The 16301-nt window shown below is 34.1% G+C and overlaps 2 pseudogenes; one reads left to right on the top strand and one right to left on the bottom strand.

The window, feature by feature from the left end:
• The first annotated feature begins 276 nt into the window (after positions 1–276).
• LOC120186726 lies at positions 277–2610 on the top strand (annotated as a pseudogene).
• Positions 2611–2824: 214 nt separating this feature from the next.
• On the bottom strand, positions 2825–12308 carry LOC120186725 (annotated as a pseudogene).
• Between the last annotated feature and the right edge of the window lie 3993 nt (positions 12309–16301).

Here is a 16301-nt window from a genome sequence, read left to right as displayed (position 1 = left end):
CTGGGTGCTTGGAACCGGTTATAAAGAGGCAATGAGAAACACGTCTATAACCCCCGCCAATGTGGGCTGCCTTCGGGCCAAGAAGTGGAGAAAATCAGAGATCAATTGGATCAAAATTAATGTTGATGGTGCCATCTTTTATAGCACCAGTGAAGCGGCTGTTGGCATAGTGGCCCGCAACCACCATGGCATGGTTGTTGGTCGGGTGGTGAAAAGATGGATAGAACACTTAGAACAGAATCGACAGATGCCCTGACTTTTACGGAAGGCATACGCATGGCGATGCAGAACGGATGGGACCGAGCGATACTTAAAGGAGATGCAATATCTATTGTGAATCGTCTGGCTAACCAACATGAAGACATTTCGGTTACTGGATTGTTGCTCAACGAGGTACACTCGCTCCTTGCCATGGCACCAAATATTGAAGTTCATTACGTCAACCGTGTCACAAATCGGGTTTCACACACTCTTGTTCATTGGGCTTTTTCGAGAAACAATCATTTTAACTTTTCTTGAAGAATCAGAATGTATAAAAAACGATGTAATTCTTGATGCTATTAGCATTTAAATGAATCCACCTTCTAAATATCAATAAAAGAACTCATGATTAAGGGCATACGATGGAATAAAGATGAGCAACTTGATCAATAGGTCAAATGCACTTGCTCTGAAACACAAAATTTTAAACTATTAGGATATACAACATCCGGAAAAAAATATATATATATATATATATATATAATGATTCTTTATTTACATCAAATTTGAATGCACAATTTAAGTTTGAAAATGGTGTATGATACAATTTTGGCTAGAAGCTTTAGTAAGTACGACCAAAAGAAGCTGGGATATGGAGCATTTCTTGCTTGTTTTCTCATTGCATCGAGCTTGTGCACCGTCTTCAAACCTTATTTGCTTTACCAGTTAGTAAGTACCCCCATTCGATATTTTTCGTCCTTCGCATGACCTGTTGATCGTGTCGTGAGAACATGTATCGAAATCGTCGTCTTCTTGTGACGACATTATAAGTATCATTTAGTTAACGTGTCGTTTTATTTTACAACAAGAGGTGTCCATGGATGTTGGTCTGAAAATGCTGAGGATTACGGGGTCAGCCGGGTCTCTGAAGCTGAGGGCTAATGTTACGAGTAGTTCGATACCGATGGTTCTCGACGAAACAAGCAGGTCTGAGATTGAGATGGTGGTGATGGCCAATAATACAGGCAGTTCCGGTGAAACAATCGTTAGTGATGATGCAATTATCTTTAATTCGACAGTACTCGCAGCTGTTAGTGATGGTTTTAGTACAAATTTTACATCGAGAGACGACAGGGTTGGATTGACCGGCTCCAAGACTCGTGGATTCAACTACACTGATGCTGCAATGAGCAATGAAACAATTAGCTCCAATAGGTCAGTGTCAGCGCCAGATATCAACAATGAAAGCAGTTCTCAACAAGTCAGGGGTAAGCGTATGTTCAGTAGATGTCTGTCGCGTCACGACCCGACCTAGCCCGCTCGAGTGTTTTACGAGAACATAATCTATAGAACTATAGAAGCATACCCTGATTTTTGAATTTTGATTGTTCAGGTGCCGTGCCGAAGAAGCCAGTTTGCAATGTTGAAGGAAGAACAGAATTTTGTGAGATGAATGGAGACATAAGGATATGGAAAATCCTCTACAATTTTCATGTCTTCTTCATCCACGGAAAACAGTTCGTGGATCATCAGTCCATATGCTCGAAAAGACGATGAAGAGGCAATGAATCATGTGACCAAATGGTCGATAAAATCCGGCCATCGTTTTCTCCCTCGGGGGCTATGCGGGGAACAATTTCCATGACTACGCCGATATAGTTATACCTCTGTATCTAACTTCTCGACAGTTTGATGGAGAAGTAAAGTTTATTATTACCAAAAAAAATCCATGGTGGATCAACAAGTTCAAAACTATACTACGAAAGCTTTCGAGATACGAGCCGATCGACATAGATAAAGAAGAACAAGTTCATTGTTTTATGAGCACGATTGTCGGCCTGAAACGTGACCCGAAAGAGTTGAGGATCGATCCTTCGAAATCACATCATTCAATGAAAGACTTCAGGCAGTTTCTTAGAAGTGCTTACTCCTTGAAAAAGAGCACTGCTATAAAAATTACCAACAACGGTCACAAAAGAAAACCTCGGCTTCTCCTTTCGAGAAAACGAACACGTTCATTTACGAATACAATCGACATCATTCGGATGGCGAGGAGTTTAGGCTACAAAGTAGTCGTTGCGGAGGCGGACTTGAATGTAGCTAGAGTAGCAGCAACCATGAATGCTTGTGACGTAATGATGGGAGTCCATGGAGCTGGCTTAACCAACATGGTTTTCCTTCCGGAGAATGCAATTTTGATCCAAGTTCTTCCCATCGGAGGGTTCGAATGGCTTTCTCGAACCGACTTCGGAGATCCAACAATATCCATCACGTCATGAGGTTATAAGCAATCCATCAGCCATTGCAAAACAGGGCTGGAATACATTCAAGTCAGTGTATTTGCAGCAACAAAATGTGACCCTCAATATCCATAGATTTAGACCAACTTTGTTAAGAGCTCTTACATGAGTAAATATTATATATTCATTCATCATCTTCATGTATCTTATGTATAATTTTCCGATTTATCGTCGTCGCCGGTGGGGCGGAATCCATTTTGCGATTAAAGAATTGTAGAAAGTGAGTAAATATTATACCCTACACATAATGTTGGGTTTTGCAGCTGTTCACACTATACAAATCCTACATACAATGACTGCAACATGCTTGGTTGATCAACCAAAAATCATACTGCAATTATATAAAAGCCATTGAATAGCCTTTTCTCAGTACAACTTTGCAAGGTAAATCCAGTTTAGGAAAGATTAAAAAACCCTCTTAGATTAATTACATGTTAAGATATATCCTCTAAGCGATTAGGTGTCGACCTTTCGGTCTTTCGCCTGTATCGGAACCGCAATGATCTGTATATCAGTCTACAAATATATCATGCATTATTTGTTTCATCCTCTATAACTCCAGTTTCAGGATCTTTAAGAAGAGGCTTCTTCAATGTGTCTTCACCCTCAGCTACATTTTCTCCTTGGTTTTACCCCATAGTGCCAAAAAAGGCCTACCATAATCAGAACTGCACCAATTACACTACAAGAACCAAAAAAAGAAGATGGTAAGTGCAAAATATGCCACGATCAACGCATAGATAACTGGCTAGTTCCCTTTTTCATACCGTCCGGAGTATAATTTGTCGCCGAGAATTACAAATGCCATGATTGCGACTAAAAGTGTCTGTAAAGGCTGGAAGACGGCTACGAAAACAGGGCCGCCTTTGTGAATACACCATGTTTGTAGCGAAAACACAATACCAGATGCCACAACTCCCTGAGAAAGAAGCAAAAAGTTTACACGTGCGAAACAGAATAGATCATAATATTGTTTCGATATGCAACACTGGAACAAAAGTTTCTTACAGCATAAAGAATGGTGAAAAGCTCTTCCATCGATTGGATTTTCCAGTTATTGAAATCTGTTTCCACAAATGCTGCCATGACCAAGAACTGGATGAGCCCGAAGAAGCATGTAAATGAAGTGAGTGTGAGTTTTGCTGGATACTTCTTCAATACAGGAGCCTGCAAAATCTCAAATTATTATATGTTATACTATCTATATAGGTACGTATGTATGTATGTATATGTCAATGGTTCGGATAACTAGCGGACTAACCTGGAAAACCAACCAACCAGCCCATGATAAGCAGTGGCCAAGGAGGTAAATGCATCCCCAAGTCCAATTCTGCATGTTTGATGGGTGCAATAGAAGGGGGCCTTTGTAGAGAGTAATTATAGTGGCACCCCCTATACTTACAATGGTTCCCAACACCTTTGCCAATCCATGTCTTTTCGCAATATCGATTTGTTCGAGTCTGCACACGAATAAGAAAATAAACAAATCCATCCTATTTGTAAGCATTGCCATTGTTTTATGAAACTGGTTTACCTTAGAGCAGCAGTTGCAACAAAAGTAATCGCAGGGAGTTTTGCATCGACGAAGCGAAGGCTGGGGATGCATAATACAACCCCAGAAGGTAAAATCCCTGGTTTGCAGTGATTATGAGTAGCATACAGAACATAAAATAAACTCATAAAAAACTGTTTCAAGCTAATTGATTCATCTCTTAGACTCTTAACCCAGTAATGCCAGAAGGAAGAACTGAACCAGCAAAGGAAAAGTAAGGGGTGGCCTTTCCTTTCTGAAGAACATTAAACACTACAAATTCAAAACATATTCCATAATCAAACACATGGCTTTGAAATGAAAAAAGGACTCACTTTTCCAAGAAGTAAGCAAAGGGACTCAACAAAAGCAAAGCAATGATGTTCCTGTAAACTGGGTAAACTGCTTTGCTGAGTTGAGGTATTATCACAAACAAAAGGTGCTCTAACTATATAAACAAGCATAGGAAGGACCTTTTTCGAGCAGCAAGCCGCCTCTAAAGGCACATGCAAGATGTAATTTTTATGGAATATTCATGGCAGTGAAGGCCTTGTCAGTTGCATGTAGCCCTTCAATCATTTGGCTTACTTTTTTTTCTTTCTATATTGACTTGTAAATGATTTGGATTTTGTTGGGGAGACAGAGGGGAGATTTAGCATGTTGGACAGGTATGAAGAAGAGGCCAACTTGAACTTGTTTCGCAGTTCATTTTTCATGACCTCATCGCCCGGGGTCAATGTCAGAACCAAAGTATAAATTTTTAGATAAATTACACGTTTAATACTTAAACTATTACTTTTAATCTATTTTAATACTTAAACTTGTTTCACAATCAGTTCATGACCTCATCACTCAGGGTCAAATCCAATGGTCAAAACCAAATTATAATTTTTTGGGTAAATTACACGTTTAGTACTTAAACTATTAATTTTAATCTGTTTTAATACTTAAACTTTCAATTTTTCAAAGTCATACCTAAAGTTCATTTTTTGTTTCATTTTAGTACCTCTATTCGAAATTTAACATTAAGTTTTGAAAAAAATTGAAAGTTTAGGTATTAAAACTGATCAAAACTGATAGTTTAGGTACTAAATGCATAATTTACCTTAATTTTTTAAGGGTTGAAATGTAAATTTATCTTTGTTTAGTTCTTTGATATATGACCTAAGGGTGTATGAAATTCTCAAACTTTTTTTTAAGAAAATCAGTTTAACCCTTGATTTTTTGCACCCATATCCTTTATACTTCGAAAGTTAATCAATTCACCCTTTTGATCAAAGTTGATTTAACATTTTTTGATCAGTTGGTGTCCCATATCATATCACGATCTTGTCAAGTGATATTTTCAAAATTTTATTTATTTTTTAGAATTTTTTTTATTATTTATTTTTTTTATAAAATTTATAAATTCCATTTGATAGAACTGCATTGTAATATATAACAGTAATATTTTATAAAAAAATTATTAAGACCTAACGAGTAAAATTGGTCAAAGAACCTAATTGATTTAATTTCTTGGTCTGAGGGCTTAATTGATTTAATTTCTTGATTTGAGAGTTTCATTAGTCGTAAAAAAATAAATACCTTAATTTTTTAGGGTAAATTACGTGTTTAGTATTTAAATTATCAAATTTGATTTGTTTTAGTACCTAAATTTTTAATTTTTTAAAACTATACCTAAAGTTTAGTTTTTGTTTCATTTTAGTACCTCGTTCAAAATTTATCATTAAGCTTTGAAAAGAAATTAAAAGTTTAGGTACTAAAACAGACCAAAACGAATAACTTAGGTACTAAACGCGTTAAATTTTTAACGACGGATATTAAGATGAAATGAAAACTTAACATTAGGTATGATTTTGAAAATTTTAAACTTTAAATGCTAAAATTGATTAAAATTGATAGTTTAAGTATTAATTGAGTAGTTTACCCTTTTTTTAAGTTCGAGGGCTTCATATACCCATATATATATATATATATATATATATATATATATATATATATATAAGTCACCTCCATGGTAAATGAATTGTTGTTATTCTTGAAGGCCCAAGTTCAAGCACCATAGATGCCACTGTCAGGAGTGTGAGTGTTCAATGTTGAAAAGTTGAGAGTTATCTTTATTTATTTCCTTGTACTTCCTCGAATTAATAAAAAAAAATACTAAACTGAAATTCTATATTTACAAGGGGTCAGAATATAATTTCACTTTAACCTTAAAACTTTCAAGGGATTAAAATTGAAAGATTACCATTTAGGGGGCCATGGGCTGCCCCCACACTTCTTATTTCACCCATATGTTTGGTATAACCCCAATCTCAATAATGTGCAAAATACATAAACTATAAATTGAGATTCTACAAAAAGAAAATGTTTGTCCCATCTCAATTATTGAATTAATTATGCTTATTTGATTGGAAGATTGAAGAAGGAAAAATTTTAATATCTTTTGAATATTTTTAAAATATATATATTATTTTTCAATATGATCTAACGAGTTGATTTGAATCGAGACAATATCAAACATGAAACCTTTCCCATGTAGAGAAGATAAAAGACAAAAAAACTATATAGTTGGGGAGGGGAAATCTAAGGTGACATTCATGAAGCTGGCTTTGTAATGAGAATTAGTGGGAATATTCGTGGTCTGTCTGGACACACCCTAATGGGGAAATATCATAAACTAAGTGATTGAAGACATTAATTAGTTAATCTCTTTTGGATATAATATTATTACAAGTAATCATTTGTGGAACGTGGTGTTGTTCCAAAGGCTCATCATTAGCCACCGACAGACGTGGTGATGTCTTCAAGAGACTCGAGGGAGTTTAAATTTTGAGTCATATAATTAGACACATATTGACCATTGTATCATTATTATAGATCCATCGACTTAAAAGACCAAAAATCATCGAAGGGTTGTTTCAAGTGATAAACAATTTGATATAAATTGAGTAAAATTTTGAATTCGAGTCATTATGTATATACAAAAATCTTTGTTGGGAAATTCACCCACCAAAATCAGATGTGCGACGTAAATCAGTTCGGATTAATCAAGACAGAACTTTGATATCACTTAAGTAAGATTTTGAGTTTGAATTATTATGTATGTAAAAAATCTATGTTGAGAGATTTACCTATCAAAATTAAATGTGCTATGCATGTCGATCCGGATTAATGATCACTTGCCAGAAATCGAGACGGTAACAAAAAAAATCACTAGCCAGATTCACCTGTATTCATGGATGGTTCGATAGGTGAACAAATCCAAGTTTACATGCTTAATGGACATGGAGATAATCCTGAAAAGTTTGGGGTTGGTTCCTAATATTAAAATATAGTAACGGGATATGTTGCAATTGTAGTTATAGTATCGCAATTATGTATGTAATGCATTATGATTGTTATGGAAATAATTTATTTAAAAAAATTATAATATTTTTTTAAATTGCAGACATAATATTACATTTTGATAATTTATTTTTTAGGCAACCAGAAGCCATTAATTTTAATAAATACAAGAATTTGCTCACTCAAGATCATACAAAACCATATAAAAAATGTTAAAAGTTCATCAAAAAATTAGAACATAATATCGATACAAAAGGAAGATTAGCATACGTACATGATAAACTAAGTATGTTACAGCAACCAAACTCAATTCACAGTTAAGCTCAATGAACCTGCAAAAGGAAGATTAGCATACGAACATGATAAAGGGAGAGTAATTAATAACGAAATAAATGCTTCATTTTCCATGCTTAATTTCGAAAGACCCCATGGGGTTGATAAAAGGTTAATCGTACGGAGCCGAAATATCAATATGTCGGCTATCTGTGCTGTACGTGTGATCTATCATATCATCAATCGGTCTTTCCCTTATGGATAGCTTAGAATTTTCCACAAAGCAAGTGGTACCTCAAGGCGAGGGAATCACCTTTAACCATGATAAACAAAACAGCATCCGAATGATTTGAAAGATGCCCTAAGCTATCCCTACACGGAACTCAACATAATTAGGTCAGGCCATTAGGGTCATCAGACCCTTGAACGGAAGGACGCTCGCACCCCCACCGTCGTTTTCTTCCTACTGCCGGGCTTAGACCCTGCTTAATGGACATAGAGCTGATGAAGATCACCTTGAACTGCAAAAACACAAAACTAGAAACCAAGGGTTAAAGAAAAGGAGGGAAGGGGAAGAACGAAAGAGGGCCCGAAGGTGATGATGACAGAAGCATAGAGAGCACAAAGGAGTGGGATGCACATTGCACACCATCATCTGTGCTCTCTATCTTCTGTCAACAACAAGCACCAGTGCCTCCTCTATCTCTTTCCCATCCTCCTCCTCCTCCTGTTGTTTTAATTAAACAATCATTACAACAAGTGCAATGTTGCCTTAAAAGGCAAGTGAGAAAGGGAAAGGAAGATAATATAGGAGTTAGAAAAAAACCTGTAGGGGGTGATGGTCTATAGGAGGACTCCCATAGCCTTCTATTTATAGAAAGAAATGGTAAGGTAGGGCAGGTATAACTGGATGCTTCTAGGGGAGGTACTACCAATCCTAAACTCTTTTCATATAAAGGATAGTAAAATATTTTTCCTTTTGGGGACACCTACTCCTTTTTTTAACTTGTCATCTCCTTAACAACCCTAATAGTACAACTCCCATTCTTAATGACTCTCGAACCCTAATTTGATCATATTAGTGCATAATTTTATTTAGGGTAAACTATGTAGATAGTCTCTTATGGTTTCGGTCTGACCGACTTTAGTCATCAATTTAAATATTAAGGGAGAATGATCCCTAACATTATTGTTCCGTTTGACTTTAGTTTCTAACATTATCGATCTGTTCAATTTTAATTCCTCAGTCATTTACTCTCATTCAGTTTTAGTCCCTCAGTCATGTTAGGGACTTAAACAAAAGGGGTTAACAAAAATTAGTGGCCGGGGAACTAAAATCAAACGAATCAATAATGTTAGGGATCACTTGCCCTTAATTTTTAAATTAGTGAGAAAAGTCGATCACACACTAAACATAGGAGACTATTCACATCGTTTACCTTTTCTATATATTATTACTAAATTAAAATTATTGTTTAGGTTAATTAAGTGAAACAGAAATTCATTTTCAATGATCTTGTGGCAGCTTTGTATAGGATATGCCACGTGCAATAGGATTTTTTTATCTGCAATTCAAATCATGTAAGGTCAATCATTTTTACGAAGTCAGAAACCAGCATGGTGTGGGCTCTAAAAGCTTTAGGTAATTTCTGGTAAGTTGTTAAGATCATGCATATTTATTGTTGACTTGTCATGAATGATATGTGAGACCCACCATGCAAAATGCATTCAATTTCATGTATTAGGAATAGGGACCGAATTAGTATGAAACTTCAGGAGTAATTTATGGTTAAATTCTAATTTATTTAATTTTAAGATTAAAAGGACTTAAAAAATATTTAAATTGAAAAATGATAGGCCATTGCTTAATTTACCTAATTTTAAAATTAAGAGGGACCTAAAAAGTAATTGCAAGAAAAAAATGGGGCTAAGATCTAATTTACATAAGTTATTATGGAAAGGTATTCCTTTGTTTCAACTTGTATAGTTTTGTACCACATAAAATTAACCAGATAGAGCATCAAGTTAGGGCATTGGTTCATCCTTCTTCCTAAAGAAACAATAAAGTTGGGGTGATGTTAAATGATAAATAAGGATGTAAATCAACAAAGCATAAATAATTCAATAAATTTATATTCATTTATTAAGTTAAATATACGAACTTATCTTCGGTAATAAAAAAATGTTCTTATTCTTATAAGATTCGAGTTTAAGCAGTCATAAATGCAGGGTGTATATAATATGATTGTTAATATTTGTGTTTAAATATTTTATATAAAAATAGTAAACATGTCGATTCTTTTATTTGTTTATTTATTGTTGATGGATATGTTCTTTAATTTGTTAGTGAACATGTAAATATTTTAATCGTGCAAATATTCATTTAGATTTAACACATTGAAACATATAATTTGAAATAAAAAAAACATGAGTTGAAGACGAATAAATTTTAAAATCAACATCAAAACACGAATAAATTCACGTTCATTCAAACTCGGTTCATTCAAGATCGAATAGCCCCACAATGCAAGTTGCCAAGAAACATAGAAGAGTTAATAGAAGGCAAAGAGGGAAAGCATCCCTCAACACACATATCTTATCCTGTAGGGCATTGGCTTGAATCAGCTGTCACTTGCACACTGATGGAAAAGAGGAGAGGGTGACCAAATTGGGTGGTGGGTTCTTCTACTTACTTGATTGCTACACATTTCCACATTATCCCCATATCCCTTGATTACGTGTCAAGACCCCATATACACCCCTACCACATTTGGGTGCACCTAAAATATCTTCACTTCAATTCCCTATTCCACACCGCGTGTGTATATATATATATATATATCAATTAATTTAAGATATTTATAAGTGATAGTATATGTTCTGAATACTCTCAATCATTTAATAATAAATATTCATATATTTTATAGTCTATAGTGTTCGAACCCAAAAACTTTACGTATAGCTATCATTCTCAAACCACTCGTGTAATTTAAATTGATTATAGAATAATGTTTGCTCGTAATTTTGATATATCTTATAGTATTACTTTTTATCATTTTGGTATATTTTATGATAAAAGAAGGAAGAAAGGGTAATGTTTAGGTGTGGGGAATGGGACCCAAACCCTAAAGCATGCTGTTTTGGGGAATGAGTATTGTTGAAGTTTGTGCTTTTCCCCTTTTGGATTGGGATATGGTGGGATGATGTAAAGAAAAGAATCTCTTGTTTCATTGGTTGCCTTAGTTTAGCGTTGGGGTGCTCTTATTGGTTCCATTCCCATGGATATGAGATGAGCAGTTGTATTTTGAAAGAAAAAATTATATAATTTATATATATATATATATATATATATTCTTTATTAATAATTTAATTATATTATTATAAATTTTTGTACATTAAAATTCTTGCATACATACATATTTTCCCATATATATCATTCACTAAAGGCTTTCCTTGGTGCGAGGGAAGGCTCTGTGTTATCATCTCAACGGTGGTATGCATAGTCACATCCATAGTGTGTGACCACTCATTTTTAGCATATTAAATGCTTTGTTCATGCTTACCTAGATGTTTCCATGGAATATGGATAACATTATTGATTATACATTATCATCATGGTAGGTGCAATATAGTGTAAGGTCACCTGATAATTGAAATATTTTTTATATACAATATGTGAGGTGGTGATTTATAGCAGTTTAGAAGGTGATTTATAATTTATCTCTTCGATTTTGGATGAAGAGCCACTAATCAGTTATCTTGTAGAAGTATAGGGTAAAATATGATCTCTCTCTTTCTCCATATGAGGTGTTTTATTATATGATTTGAGTATTTATAATCATGTGGTTATTAAGGGTTAGGTTAGATTAAAATTGTGTATTAAACATTATTAGCATGATATATTTACTCAATGATCCGATGTATTGATACTTTAGATTATATCAATTATTCGTTATTGAATTTTATGGATGACTTTGAGATAGAACCCAATAACGAGGTGTGACAAAATATATGAAAACTATGATCATCAGTTTATTCTTTTTTTCCTATTAATTTGGGGTGTTTACAAGTGGTAGTAGTACAATAAACCCTCAAAACTCTGTAATCACTGGTGCTTGAACATGAAATCTCTAGAAATAACGATCATTCCCGAAAATTAATCTATTTTTAAGGGCCAAGCCAACCTCCCTCCCTTTAGCTGTACCTTGGATAAAATTCCTGAAACAAAACAAAAAGAAAATCCAATAAATCCTAGCCAAACATATTAAGGAAACGGTATAAATTCTTTCTCCATTACATGTTCAAAAGACTCATATTTGTGTCTAAATCATAGACCACCAAAATATTATGCTATACTTTGGGAATTTTACTATTAAAGTCGGCTGACCCAATTTGACTATATTATTTGCTTTAAACTCGAAGCAAATTGAATTAAAATGGTCATCTTTATAGTAAACTTATGTAGTATTTGATCTGAATATTTTTATTGTTCGACTCTTTGACAACGTGAAAAAACAAAAAACTCTACCGTCCCTCTTTTTTTATCACGGGATGAAAGGGCGGAGGCATTTGGTGTCTCCTCCAGTCAAGAATTGAGGCCTCACAATCATTGGCCAATATGTTTTTTCTTTTCTAGCATACCTTTCTTCGTTCATGGTTCGATATTTTAGTGTCATAGATGTAGAGAAACAACACCAATCTATCCCAAACTTCATGGTTAAACAATTCATTTATAGATTAGATATTAATGGTTAAATAAAAAATATTAACTAAAATAAAAATTCAATTACAAGACTATCACTTTTTTTTTGAAATAAAACTACAAATTCATTAAACAAAAATGTAAGCTAAAACAAAGACCACACAATCTGAACATAAAAACCCAAAGGATATGAAGAAAAATAAAATCAAAATATTCCATTGAATACATGTATCGACAAACAATTGTGAATGAGGATCTAATTATATAATACCGTTGACATTTTCTGATCAGGAGATGCATCGTGATTAATACAACACAAAACGCTAAACTATTATAATGGTAGATAAAATTGTGCCATAGAAATAAACGAACATCCATGCTATAAAAGAGAAAATCAATGCTTCAATAATATAATAAATAAAGAAATCAAAAGATGATATTTATTTAGATCTACATAAAAGTAAAATAAGTAAAAATAAATAAAACCAATAGAGAGGACTACTATAATTTTTTAGTTAATTACTTAAAAAAAAATCAAATATGAAACTAATAGAATTGTATATAAATTCCTTTTCATTTTATTATAATCATTAAGTGGTTTACAATATGATTTTTTAGTTAAAATTGTAATAAAAAGTTAAATCAGAATTCAAATTAACTATATTAATTACGTATACAACATTATTTTTTAAGCAAAGTGTCTCCAAATTTTGTATACAATATTATTTTTTTAAGATATGGTTAGTAAGTTGGATTTTTATTTTTAGAAAATAGGTTCGAATCTCATATTCCACCCCCATCTTTTTTGCAATCAACTCATTGATTATGCATATCACCACTATATATATATATATATTTTAATCACTGGTATCCGATTTATTGACCGATTAATCTGATCTATGGAGCAAATCGGGTTGAGAATGTCGCCATTGCCTCTGCATATCACCGCTATATGATAACACGCAACATTAGTAAAAGTTAGTCAACTTAAATTTAATGACTAAAATGAAAATAAGTCTATATTGGTGATTTCTTTTGTAATTTTATTTTAAATGGCCAAAATAAAAAATATATATAATTAGGTGACCAACTCTAGAGTTTACACATTTAATATATAGGGTAAATTACACCAATCATCACTAAATTTTATTCTCTCTTCTACTTCACTCACTCTACTTTAAATCCGTTCAATTTCTTCATTGAATTTAACTCAAGTTGCATTTTTGGTCACTCGGCCATTTGCTCACTAAACGACGTTACAAATGAGCTATTATATAGATGCAAAACGACGTCATTTCGGTAAAAATTTTATCTTTCTATAACGGCATCGTTTTAACGTTGTTAAATATTTAACGGTTGAATGACCAAAAATGCTAATTGCATTAAATTTAGTGAGAAAATTGAACGGATTTAAAGTACAATGAGTGAAGTAGGAGAGAGAGTAAAGTTCAGTGATAATTAGTGTAATTTACCCTAAAATATAATATAAATTGAATTTTTATTTAATTCTATTTAGAGATGGATGCATGATTCCAGAGAGAAATTATAAAATTATAGAAAAATATAAAATTTTAGACGGATATATCTAAAAATTTAAAAATTTCTAGAATAATAACCAAATAAACCGCTCGTCCATCCATCTCTCAGTCTATCTAGAATTAGAAATAAGGGAAAATTACAAATTTTGTATATAAACTAAACTATCAACTTTTGGTCCATTTTAATACTTAAACTTTCAAATTTTTTTCATTTTAGTATATCGTTCAAAATTTAACGTTAAGTTTTGAATTTTTTTTTAAAAATTTAGATACTAAACGCGTTAATATTTTAGCGACAGGACACTATAATGAAACAAAAATTAAACATTAGGTATAATTTTGAAAAGATTGAAAGTTTAAGACTAAAAAATATCAAAATTAATAGTTTAGATACTAAATACGTAGTTTACCCTAGAAATAAAAATAGTTCCATAAAGAACCACCGAAACATAGAAAGATGAATATTAAGGCCCAATGTGTTTCAAAGAAATGGGCCACATAATTATAAAATAGGGTAAACTATATTAAATATATCAAGCTTTAGACTTTGTATCGTTTATGCCACATAACTTTCAATTTTACTAATTATAGTACTGAAATTTGATTCTCATTTTAATTATACCACTAAATCATTAAATCATTAATAACACGATGACATGGCTGACAGCTGCCGATGTGGCTGATGAATGTTGATGCAAACACCTTACCAAAATGGGCAAAACTTTCGAGATAATGTTCTGAAAGAAATTAATTCACGAGCTAATGCACTCCCAAGATTAATTGCTCAAATAGGGTGAAATCCACAGTGTTGGCCGTAGGTCGCCATGCATTCCGAGCGACCTTGTAGGTCGCCATGCACTCCGGGCGACCTACCCTTGCTCAAACAGAGAGAATGAACGTGTTGCATGGCACATGCACGTCCTAACAAATAGGTCGCCATGCCCTCCGGGCGACCTTGTAGGTCGCCATGCACTCCGGGCGACCTACCCTCGCTCGGCTTCCCTCGGATTCCCTCACATAGCTCGCTCAATTGCCCTCGGATGCCCTCGCATAGCTCGTTCGGATGGCCTCGGTCGGATGGCCCTCGGATGCCCAGCGTGTTGGGACGTGCATGGCACATGCAATCTCTTGTAGCTCGCCGGGAAGACATGGCGACCTACGGCCAACACTGTGGATTTCACCTTATTTGAGCAATTAATCTTGGGAGTGCTTTATCTCGTGAATTAATTTTTTCCTGAACATTATCTCGAAAGTTTGTTTTGATTTGTTGTTAACTATTTAACAACCTAGTGATATAATTAAAACGAAAATTAAAATTCAATTCTATAATTGGTAAAACTAAAAGTTCTATGGTATAGATGATACAATGTCTATAGTGTTGAAATTCTAGATGGCTGCCATTCTAGATGGCAGCCGGTTGAATTCAAAAATAGGGGCTGTTGTGTTTTGTTGAATTTGGGCAAGGGTAAATCACACATTTAGTCATTGTACTTTAGGGTATTTTCAAAGATTAGTCCCTAAGTTTCAACTATAAATACCCTAGCTCATTTAGCTTCAAAATCATCCCAAAATCTTCCAGTTCTCTCTCAAGTGTGTTTTGTAAACACTTGTAATTTTTCTCTTCAGTAAAAGATCTGCAGCAGTCCGGAGACGTAAGCACAATTGGCTGAACTCCGTTATCAATTTTTTCGGGTATTATTTTTCCGCTTTTATTTCGTATTCTCACTAATCTGGCTATAGGGAAATTACTTGTTCTCGTTATATTTCCTAACAACTGGTATCATGAGCTTTTGGTTTTGAATTTTGCCAATTTTTTCTGCGGGTTACTATTCACGTGAATAGTGAATTTCGTGAATAGTGAAATTTTGTCGGCGATACGAATTTGTCGACGGAGGTGTTCAAATACACGGCGGTTCGCAGAAATTGTCAAAAACGATTCAAAGAAGCCAGATTCGAGTGGGAGCGATGGCTGCAGACGAAGAGAATGTGAAAATTGAAAAGTTCGATGGTGCGGACTTTGGCTTTTGGAAGATGCAGATCGAAGATTTTCTGTACCAGAAAAATCTATATCAACCCCTCTCAGGAAAGCAACCAGAGGGCATGAAGGATGAAGATTGGGCTCTTCTCGACAGACAAGCCCTCGGAGTTATCCGACTGACGTTATCCCGCAATGTTGCTTTCAACATAGCAAAGGAAAAGACCACGGCAGGTCTTATGGCGGCTCTCTCCAGTATGTATGAGAAGCCATCGGCCTCAAACAAAGTTCATTTGATGAGGCGATTATTTAATTTGCGGATGACGGAAGGGGCATCGATGGCACAACACCTAAATGAACTCAATACAATCACAACCCAGTTGAGTTCAGTGGAAATTGAATTCGATGATGAAGTTCGAGCTTTAATTCTCTT

This window comes from Hibiscus syriacus, unplaced genomic scaffold (assembly GCF_006381635.1).
Source record: "Hibiscus syriacus cultivar Baekdansim isolate YM2019G1 unplaced genomic scaffold, ASM638163v2 tig00113719_pilon, whole genome shotgun sequence".
NCBI classification, from domain to species: domain Eukaryota; kingdom Viridiplantae; phylum Streptophyta; class Magnoliopsida; order Malvales; family Malvaceae; genus Hibiscus; species Hibiscus syriacus.
Note: the sequence above shows the minus strand (reverse complement) of the source record. Positions and strands in the feature narration are given on the sequence as shown.